Consider the following 10,919-nt stretch of genomic DNA (forward strand, 5'->3'; position numbering starts at 1 on the left):
AACAAACACTGTCTAAAAGAAGAAAAGCAATCCACTCACTGCCTTCTCCATTCTGTCTGCTAACTCCAGGGAACACAGAAATGCCTTGCCAGTGAGAACTTATAAAATTCTCTTCGAGGCAAAATTTTTTGAAATACAGAGGGTCTGTTGATAATGTCGTTCCCTGTCACCTGGGATGTCTTGGAAGACTCCTCAGAAATTACCTCTGGGCCAGACCAAGCAACATGTGGGCCAGTGAATCCTTTCTATTTCTGGAAGCGGAATAAGTGGAGCCTCCGGTAGTGACGGACAGATTAAAAGGGCAACTTAACTAACATTAGGTCAAGAAAGTTCACTCAAAAACCATTTTAAACATCCAGAATGTGGGAAACTTGAAGATGAAAGCCCAGCTTCTTCCATAAAATAAATTGTGACTAAAAAATCAAAGTGAAAAAGGAAGGGGGACTTATCAATTAAAAACCACTTAAGAAACACATTCATTAAATGCAGTGTGTGCCCATTTCTTGGATCATGATTCAAACAAGTCAACTGTTTAATTTTTAAGACAAATTGAGAATTTAAGAAACATTTTTAAATGGTGCAGGATCTGAAGGGGAGCCCCTCAGAGGGTTCAGGCTCCAGGCAAAATCCTCTCATGTTCTCCACAACCCAGAGCACTGGCGAATAATGTGGCATAAGTGAGAAAAGAAGACGCCTTAAAAACCCTGAGACTGGGTTTCCTTGTCTTCAGTTACCAGCTTACCTGAGGCCTACTGCATACAGCATGCTGGTTAAGAGCATGCACTTTGGGTTAGGTGGCTAAGTCGGTTAAGCGGCTGACTTCAGCTCAGGTCATGATCTCACGGTTCATGAGTTCGAGCCCTGCATTGGACTCTGTGCTGACAGCTCTGAGCCTGGAGCCTGCTTTGGATTCTGTGTCTCTTTCTCTCTCTCTGCCCCTTCCCTGGTTGTGCTCTCTCTCAAAAATAAACATAAAATAAAAAAGTATGGACTTTGGAGATAGACAGATACAAGTCTCAATTCTAACTCTACCACTTAAAAGCAGTATAACTACACGGCAAGTTTCTCAACCAATTTTTTTTTTTTTAAGTAGGCTCCACACCCAACGTGGGGCTTGAACTCACAGCCTTCAGATTAAGAGTCACATGCCCTACCTATTGAGCCAGCTAGGTGCCCCTCAACCAATCTGTACCTTAGTTTCTCTATGTGTATGATGAGAATTACACTGGCATCTTCTTATCAAATCACTCTAAAGATTAAATGAAGATACATTTTTTTTTTTTTTAGTATGGTGACTGGCTAAAATATTAGCAGCCATTATGATACTAGTATTGTTATTTTATAGTCCTTCCCTTTCATTAGAATTCAGACTAGGTTAGTGAAATCCAGTAAAATAAAAGATGAAATATTCACAATTATAATTTTTAATGTTTATTTCTGAGAGAGAGAGAGAGAGAAAGTGCAGGGGAGAAGCAGAGACAGAGGGAGGGAAACAGGATCAGAAGTGGGATTGGAGAAACTGACACAGGGCTTGAACTCAAACCTTGAGATCATGCCCTGAGCCAAGGCGGGATGTGTAACCAAATGAGCCGCCCAGGCACCCCCACAATTATAATTAATAGTATACTTATTGCTACCATTATTGTTGTAGAAAAGAATATCTGATGAATGTCTGATGAGAGTAGAAAATGGGGACATAAAAAGTAAATATATAGAGAGATTTGGATCAGACATGAGTGCCAGGCAGTGGTTTAATGTTAATTGGGGGGAACAGTGGGTAACAAGCATTGAACACTAGAGTAATAAACGAAAGCAGTATTTCAGGCCACTGAGACAGAAAATGGTCTGTATAGGATAAACTGGGTCTGTGACAGTGGCCTCTAGGGCAACACTGAGGTGTATTTGGAGCAACTTTTTTTTTGTGCCCTATATTGTGCTACCAATACGATCTGAGGCCTCGCTTTATAATAAATAAAGTAACCAGGTATATGCGGCATGACTGTTTATCATGACAGTCCTGAACTGGATCCAGAAATGACAGAACCGCCAAAAGGTTTCTGCATTCCTGGGGCCGGGAGGGCGGAATAAACTAGAAAGTGGGAGGACATGGGGCATGAGGCGGGGAGTTCAGCACAAGCTGACACGTCCATTGCAACTTTTCCTGCTGATGGGGCAGATCATTTATCCTAAGAGAATCACCTCATGGAAACAATACAGAGTGTGTGCCTGGCCCACAGCCCCCAGCTCGGATGTCAGCACTGATCATCCGCCCGGGCCCCTCCTCCCACCAGGCGCTCGTCAGCCACATGGACACCCACACTCCTCTCTCGGACACCGCACCCTCCACAGGGGCCACTGAAACAGGCTCTGTGGCTGGTTGGAGGTTATGTATGCAAGGCCAAGGAGGTAACAGGGATCCTGCTGGTTTACTGAACCCATGTATTTAAAGGAAGCTGAGAGAGGGGTGCCTGGGTGGCTGTTGGTTAAGCCTCTGACTTCGGCTCAGGTCATGATCTCACGTTTGTGGGTTCGAGCCCCATGTCGGGCTCTGTGCTGACAGCTCCGAGCCTGCTTCAGATTCTGTGTCTCCCTCTCTCTCTGCCCCTCCCCGCTCATGCTATGTCTCTCTCTGTCTCAAAAATAAATAAAACATTTTTAAAAAATTATAAAGGAAGCTGAGAAGACTTTCTTTCCTGGCCCCTCCCTTGGATTCCCTTGCTGTGTATCACAGAGCTGCCTCTTTACAGGCTGATTCATTTTATGGGTTCCATTTGTCAAGAGCACACTATGCGCAGGCCACATGCCTGGGATTTATCAGTGAACAAAACGAAGACCTCTGCCATTGAAGAACTTCCTCCTTGAGGGATGGGGAAGGCAAGCAGCATTTTAGGAAGTGACAGGTGTTAGGTAGGACAAAATGAAAGGGGAAAAAAAAAACCAACCCAAAAAACAGCAGGACAAAGGGATGGGGAGTGGGAAGGGGAGGGCAGTTGGATGTGGAATCTCCCAGCTGACAGGAATATTAACATAGGAATACCACTCCCTCACCACTCACCACATAGCAGGTGATGAGGGAAACAAGACAATTGTTTTGAGTTTATTTCAGAGTCAAAAGAAGATACAACTATTTTCTCCACTTTTCTTTTCCAAAGGTGGCCTAAAGAAGGAAAATCCTAAACAAACCAAAGCAAAGTGACATCTGACAGACTTCTCCTCCCCTTCTGCACCAACCTAGTCTTTGGTCTCAGCATTTGGGCTTCAGCTGCCCCATATCCTGACAGTGAGGCTGGGCTGTCCATGCACAGTGGGCCCCTCAGGCGTAGCCTGTTCAGAATTTCTACATAACCAGCATGCATTTCCTTCACCTCCGTAAGTTACTCATATCTTTTTGCCTTTTTTTTAGAGGATCATTCAAAGCAACAAGAACATGGGTTTACAGCCTAACCCTGAGAGAGGAAGGGTGATACAGTTATATATAGCCCAAGATTAAGCGCATTCTCCTCCTCCCCTCCTCCTGTCCCCCTACTCAAAAAAGGCCAGAGAGAGCGAAATAACCAACATTTTTACAAGATGGTGCTTAAAGTCTGAAGAACGAATTACTTTCCTATAGTTCTGAAAATTTTCTACAATGAAGATATATAATTCTTATAATTAGTAAAAAATAGCTACTTAAAAAAAAACCAACCATATACCAAAAGAGATGACCATGGCGATCAAGTGCCCAACTCCCCAGCAGTTACGGTTGCTGAAGAGCTGAAGTACCTCACTATTCTGTGAGATATACTTGGATAAGATTTGTACCTGGAGTGGAGACGGATCCACAGAGTAAGCAAACTATAATTTTACAGGTCTTCTATTTACAATCACGCTGACGGCCCCAGCTGTGATGCTGAATATGGCTCTTTCTCCCATTCCTCACACCAGCTATTTAAATCCTCACTCTTAACAGGAGGAAAAGCTGATCTAACGGAGAAATAAGCTTATATTAGCAACATGAAATGTTTACCATAAATTTATGCAAGCAGGACTCAGAAGTGCTGAAGACCCTTATTCAGCTTCTTTTGCTTAAAACTTAACCTTAGTGCAGGCTTGGGATTTGGGTATGCATCTTCCCAATGCCATCTGACTTCTTCAAAGACAAACTCTGAAAAAGTATCTGATAAGGCTTAATACGCATTTACGATGAAAAGGCTCAATAAACTAGAACTGGAGGTGAACACCCTAACTTGAAAAAGATACATCTAAAACCAGGGGTGCCTGGTGAATATGCAACTTTGATTTAGGCTCAGAGTTGTGAGATTGAACCCCATGTCAGGCTCCACAATGAGAACGGAATCTACTGAGATTCTCACTCTTTCTTTCTCTACCCCTCACCCTAGCTCGTGCTCTCTCTCTCAAAAAAGAAAAAGAGAAAGTCTAAAACCTAAAGCAAATAGTATATGAAATGGAAAAACTTTAAGTCTCTTTAAGACTGAAAACAAGACAAAGACACTCACTAGCATAACAACTATTCTGGCATAGTCCTGGAAGTTCTAGCCAACGCAAAAAATAAAAAGTATGGGATGGGAAAGAAGCAATAAAACTGTCATTATTTTCAGAGCACCTGGGTGGCTCAGTTGGTTAAGTGGCGGACTCTTGATTTCAGCTCAGGTCATGATCTTGTGGTTTGTGAGTTCAAGCCCCACATTGGGCTCTCTGCTATCAGCACACAGCCTGCTTCATATCCTCCGTCTCCCTCACTCTACCCCTCCCCCGCTCCCCCCCCTCAAAAATAAACATTTAAACAAACTATCATTATTTTCAAAGAAAGTGATTAACTGTGGGAGGGGCAACCCAGAAATCAACTGTTTGCATACGATGGGGCAGACAGGCTGTCAGATACAAGATCATACAATAACCAACTATTTCTCTTAAACTACCAATAGCCGAATAGAAAATAATAAGAGACATGATTCACAATAGCAAAAAAAACACCCAAAACTATGAAGTATTTAGGAATTAGTTTAATCAAAAATGCCCCCCTAAACCTTTATGGAGAAAAATTTAAATTTCTAATAAGGGATTTAAAAACGAGTTGATGAAGTATTTAGGGATAAAAAGGCAACTAACTCAAATGGGTCAGGAACAAAAACATGCATAGAAATACAGAGAAGGAGTAATAAAGCAAATGTGGCAAAATGCTAACATTTGGTGAATCTAGGGAGGGATAAACAGGAGCTCTTTGTACTAACCTTAGAACTGCTCTGTTAGTTTTAAGTTATTTCCAAATAAAACAAAATTCTTTTCTTTTTAAAAATGCTGAATAAATGGAGAGACACATTCCATGCTTTTGGAGGAAATGGGTTAATATCAAAAATGTCAGACCTCTCCAAAATAATTTACAAAGTCAGTGTAATCCCAACAAAAATTCCTTAAAAAATAAAATTGTTGAGGAACTTATAAACTTATTTCCAAATTTTATATGAGAAAATAATGGTCCAGGAATAGCTAATTAAACTTAAAAATGAAGGGCAGAGATGGGACACTTGCCAGTCAGGAGAATTTATAATAAGTTCATGCAATAAAACATGGAGCAATAACTGGCAGACGAATGGAACAGAAGAGAGGCTTCGAGACAGACCAGTTGTGTCCTTGGAAACCACTGATGAGAGAGAAGGTATCACAACTTAATGGAGGAAAGCATGGATGTTTCTGGGGAAATTATTGGAAATATTGCCTCATTAAATGAAGAACAATGGGACTGGATCCCTTTTTAACACCACATACAGTGAGGGCTCTCGATGAGTTAAAGAAATAGCTACAGAGAGGGGCTTCTTAAAACTCCACAAGTATTAAACACATCAAAGAATTTCTTTGATTCATCAAAATTAACAAGGTTTCTTTTTTAATTTTTTTTTAACGTTTATTCAGTTCTGAGAGAGAGAGAGAGACAGAGAGAGACAGAGAGACAGAGATAGGGCATGAGTGGGGGAGGGCAGAGTGAGGAGGAGACAGAATCCAAAGCAGGTTCCAGGCTCTGAGCTGTCAGCACATAGCAGGACGCAGGGCTTGAACTCACAGAGCACAAGAGCATGACAAGAGCCGAAGTCAGACACTTCACCAACTGAGCCACCCCCACGCACCAGAATGTTTCTTGATCTAAGGACAACAAAGGCAAAATTAACAGATGACCAAGGAGAAGACATCTGCAAAGTCTAAACCTGAACAACACAGATGGTAACTCCAATAGAAAGTGGGCAAAGATATGAATAAGCAGTTTTTAGAAGAAGCTATTACATATAAGAGATGTTCAAAATCATTAGTAACCGAAGAAACACAAATTAAAATGATAAAAAGTCACTTTGCATTTACAAGCTTAAAAAAGATGCACAGCTAGATAAAACAGCGTTGTTGGGATGTGAGGGTACAGGAACCCTCCAACACTTCTGGCAGAAGAGAGACAGGGGCCACCACGGAGGACAGGAATCTGGCACTACTTAATCAAACCCATTATATGCAAGCCCATAACACTTCTGAGTATATACGCACAGCTTTATAAGTGAACAGGGATGAAGATGCTCATGGCAGCAGTGTTTATGTTTTAGGGAGCAGAGACAACCTGAGTATCTATCAGACAGCAGATAAGTGAAATTCTGGTTTGAGCGCACAGCATGGAGCATAAGGCATCAGTCAAGAGCAATTATACGTGCACATAGAAACAGATGGATCTTCGAAACAGTACTTAGAGAAAAAAAAGCAAAATGAAATGCAGCATTATAAATGGAAATACATATAAAACAAACATCACCACTTTGCAAGATCTTATACGGACAAAAAGAAACACATGTGCAATAGAATGAGTCCCTACGGGACATAAGGTGAATGGGAAGGGGATAAGGGGGTTAAAAGCAAAAGAAATCTTTCAGACTCCTTGCATGTTAAAAAAGAATTCAATGACCTATGATAAATATAAAATTAGAATTGTTTCCTTCCCCAAGTTTCCAACTTTCATAACAACAAAAGCTACTTTGCTTGCCAGCTCTGTTGATGAGTAACAGCTCTTCATCCTTTTTCAAGCAAGAAGAGAAAATTCAGGGATCAGCAGAGATTATTCACGAAGCAGTGTTTTTGTTCTCATGACCTGACAACCTGACCGAAAAGACCTGATTACCTCTTGATTTGGAGTGATTCAGCTAAAGGTGGGTCGGAGTCAAGTTTTCAGGTCATTTGAAGCTATTTACTTTTAGAATCCCTTTCACAGGCAATCCCTTGGCCTCCCCGAAGAAATATTCCACGCTGCCTAGAATCTTAAAAGTCTAGAGCTAGACGTGACCTGGTTATTCTACAGACGAAGAAACTAAGGTCCCGAGAAGGGTTACGGTTTAGGGTCACACAGCCAGCCTGACTCTGCCCTGTCGCTGTTCTGTTCTCACCCAGCAGCCAGAGTGAGCCTATCCAACTTAAGTCATCATGACCAACGCTGTTCAAAACCCTCTACTGGCTTCTTCCCCCTCACTCAGAGTCAAGGCCAAAATCCTCACAATGGCCTACACTGACCTGCTCCTTCCCACTCCACCACCTCTCATCTGCTGCCACTTTTCCCTCGCCCACTTTGGCGCTGCCTGGCCGCTATGACCTTGTTGTCCCTCACGCATGCCAAACACGTGCAGCATCAGGGCCTGGAACTTGCTCATCCCCCACCCTCCCCCTCTCAATTCCTTCAAGTCCTAGATCCAAAGTGATCTTGGCAGAGGCCTCCTAGCTACCCCTTCACCCATATACTTACCCTTTCCCACTTACACCTCTTTCAAGTTCTCCATAGCACTACGATCACGTGACAGTCTATCCATGCACAGTTTTACCTGTCTGCCTCCACTCCACTAGAATTCTATGGCACGTTGGCAGGGCTTTGTTTCATTCACAGCTGTATCGCTAGCACCTAGAATGGTGCCTCGTGGACACGGGTGCTCAATGAACATGGTGAATGCATCAGAATCAAAATCCAGGACTTCAGACTTGAGACCCCCAGTGTAATGCCCTATTTGCTCCATGGTGCTGCCTCAGTTTTCAGTGGTTACATCCTTTAAGTTAGAGAGCCCTAAAATCTAAAAATGAAATAATACCTTTAAGCTACTCTATGTTTATTTTATCTACTGTGGCTCACTTTTAAAGCATCAAGGATAAAGCACTCAACCAAAAGTTAACACCTTTGGTTTGTTTAAGGCCCTTTCATTATAGAGCTGTTCTGTGATACGATTTTATGGCTGCTACTTTAGGTTTCTGCCTTTCCAGGTGACAGACTGATATGTCATAATTTTTTTAAGTAGGCTCTACACCCAACGTGGGGTTTGAACTCACAACCACGAGATCAAGTGTCCCGTGCTCTACCGACTGAGCCAGCCAGGTGCCCCTGAAATCTCCTGATTAACACCTGACCAACAAGACCATGTTATCCGATCTCGAAAATTAGTTTATCCAGATGTCTTCCTAAGCTGAGCCTAAGAAATATCAAATAATATTAATTCGACTGTTGTGAAATTTTTCGTAAGTATCCTGAATGAATGTTCAGGATGCTTTAGATAAAAGCCAAGCACAGCTGAGAATTTCAAAGCAGATGATCCCGTTAACAATGCGCTGTTGTAGGTAATACATTGACTTCAGAAACAGGATAGTAAACCTGAAGAAGAGTTCAAAGCCTTTTACCTAGAAAAGGTACGCAAGTCTCCATCTGCATTCCACTGTAGTTGTTTTTATCATTTAAAATAATTCCCACAATATAAAAAAGTATCTCTAATTTGAAAAATCACTGAAATATCTGAAATTTGAAAAACATCTTTCGGCTAACTGTTGCCCAAATCCTGTAAAGTGGCAAGGTTGAGAGCAATAATGAATTAGAAGATTCACCGTGCACCCTATGAAAGGATGTCCTTAGAGGCCGAGAAAAGTGAGTTTCCCGGCTCTCGAGGCTTCCTAGACTGCAGTCTCCAAGTATACAGAAGATAAAAATCTAAGCGCAGTCCCTTAACCTTTTCAGAACCAGAGCCTCATGGAGTCTTGCACTATGTTCTAAAATTGAACACCCACCCTTAGTTTTTAGGAGATCCTAAGTGGTGACTCAAGAATTACGATTTGTCATATTCTTTAAGGGAGACGTAGTGTAAGTTCAAGCAATGCTAGAGGGAGGCTCTGAACTGCAATGTGGATGAAAGAGGAACAAGAAAGGGTCTCTGTAGGAAAGAGGGCCATTCAGGAGGAGCCAGAAAAAAAAGAAACAAGAAGTGGGAAAGGCTCTACTTTAGGGCTACAAGGCCAAATAAAGAACTTGTACATATCTGGACAGACTGTCTATAAAGAGTATTATTACATCTCAGCTGAAAGCACACACAATATGAGCACTACAGAAAAGACATCTTATCACATTTCCTGAGGCAGAATGTTCTCAGTTTAGTGCAAAAGTTATCTGTGCACCGCCTACGCCCCATTCCCAGGTCAGATTTTAGCTGTTCTCACAAAGCACTCTGTTCCAGCCTCTGAATGTTAGTGAATTTAACATTGGAGTATCTGGTAATTTGAAAAATCACTTTCCAATTCTGTTAGGCCAACGCTGATAAAGTGACTTGTTTTAGGAAAGCTTTATGTTGTCACAATGAGGGGCAAGTTTCAAATTAATGCGTAAAAGCAGGAGATAGAAGTGGGCTAGAGATCTGTTAATTCAATAATTTAGAGAAACAAAGGTGGTGAGGGATAAACTAACTTGCTCATCACCTGGAATCTATTCCTGCTGTGAGGATCATAAACAGCACTGAGCACGCACACCAAGCATGGTCAGCCAAATGCAACTAGGGGTTAATCGGTCCTACTCCTCCCTGGAACTCAGCTATTTCAAACAACCGGAGCTAAAGTATGCTCAACTCCTAAATATTAAGCCTACCACTGGCTTGCCACATACCACAACATCGCTAATTAGGCAAAGAAAGTGTTTCAACACAAGATGAGCAGATTACTGTAAAATAGGCAAGTTACCAATATAACATAATCACATTCCGAGGGCCATTCATTATTGCATGATGACAATTAAGGATAATGAGGTTGCACTTAAAGTAGGGTGGGGTTGTTGTTGGGTTTTTTTCCATTTAAAAACGAACTCTACACCCCAAGCATTCTCCACAGCACCTAATGTGCAGCAGACATGACTAGTCGGTAACCCCAATATTCCTTTATGCAACTGACAGCACCGTCACCTTCTTCAAGGTGAAGCGCTTTGAGAAACTGATGCCTGATGGACATCAGGTCCTATGGCGGGAATGCAGGTGTCCGCGGGTAATAGCAAAACTCCAGCAGAACCAAACTTGCATCTCTAACCAAACAGGTCTTACTCTTGCCTCGGAAACCATCCCTCCCTGCCTCTCTGACACAGAACCACGGACTCCCAGACCGACTGGATGTGACTTTGAGCAAGCCAGAAGATTTCTTCATCTGTAAAATCAGGGGGCTGGGCTAATGCTGAATTCTTTCCCAGCTCTCAAATTCCGCCTCATTGCCCGAGTGGCAGGGCGGTGCAGTGAAAAGAGCCCCGGGCTTGATACCGTTTAAAAAGCCCACGGCCGCATCCCCTTGACCGCCGGCCACCCAGCCTCGGCCACTCACCAGGACCTCACAGGGCGGGACCCGACCTGGCGCCCTCCACAGCCGTCCCCCGGGTGCTCCCGGCCACCGCAGCGGCCGCCTCGGGGAAAGGGGTGGCGCAGGCCGGACCGCGCGGCGCGTCCCTCTGGGTTCAGGTCCCCTCCACCCGCCGCCCCGGGTCTGCGACTCGTACTCCCTGCCCGGCCCTGACCTGCTCTCCGCCGCCCAGCGGTCCCTCGGCGCGGCGGGCAGCTGCGGCCGCCCGTCCCGGGCCGCTGTCACCTCCGCCCCTGGAAGCGGCGGGCGGGCCTATC

The 10,919-nt window shown here is 43.4% G+C and overlaps 1 protein-coding gene across 4 annotated transcripts in view; it reads right to left on the reverse strand.

Annotated features, from left to right (window-relative positions):
* The window catches only part of DNMBP (dynamin binding protein), a 106,770-nt gene extending 95,868 nt beyond the window's left edge, over window positions 1-10,902 (reverse strand). For 2 of the 4 annotated variants that reach the window (XM_029932364.1, XM_029932366.1), the window contains exon 1: window positions 10,817-10,901. The gene's annotated coding sequence lies outside the window, so the exon portion shown is untranslated. Of the gene's footprint in view, window positions 1-10,816 lie in introns of all 4 variants that reach the window. The other 2 variants (XM_029932365.1, XM_029932367.1) reach the window with 2 other exon arrangements.
* Window positions 10,903-10,919: the final 17 nt, after the last annotated feature.

The sequence above is a fragment of the Suricata suricatta genome, chromosome 2, assembly GCF_006229205.1.
Source record: "Suricata suricatta isolate VVHF042 chromosome 2, meerkat_22Aug2017_6uvM2_HiC, whole genome shotgun sequence".
Classification (NCBI taxonomy): domain Eukaryota; kingdom Metazoa; phylum Chordata; class Mammalia; order Carnivora; family Herpestidae; genus Suricata; species Suricata suricatta.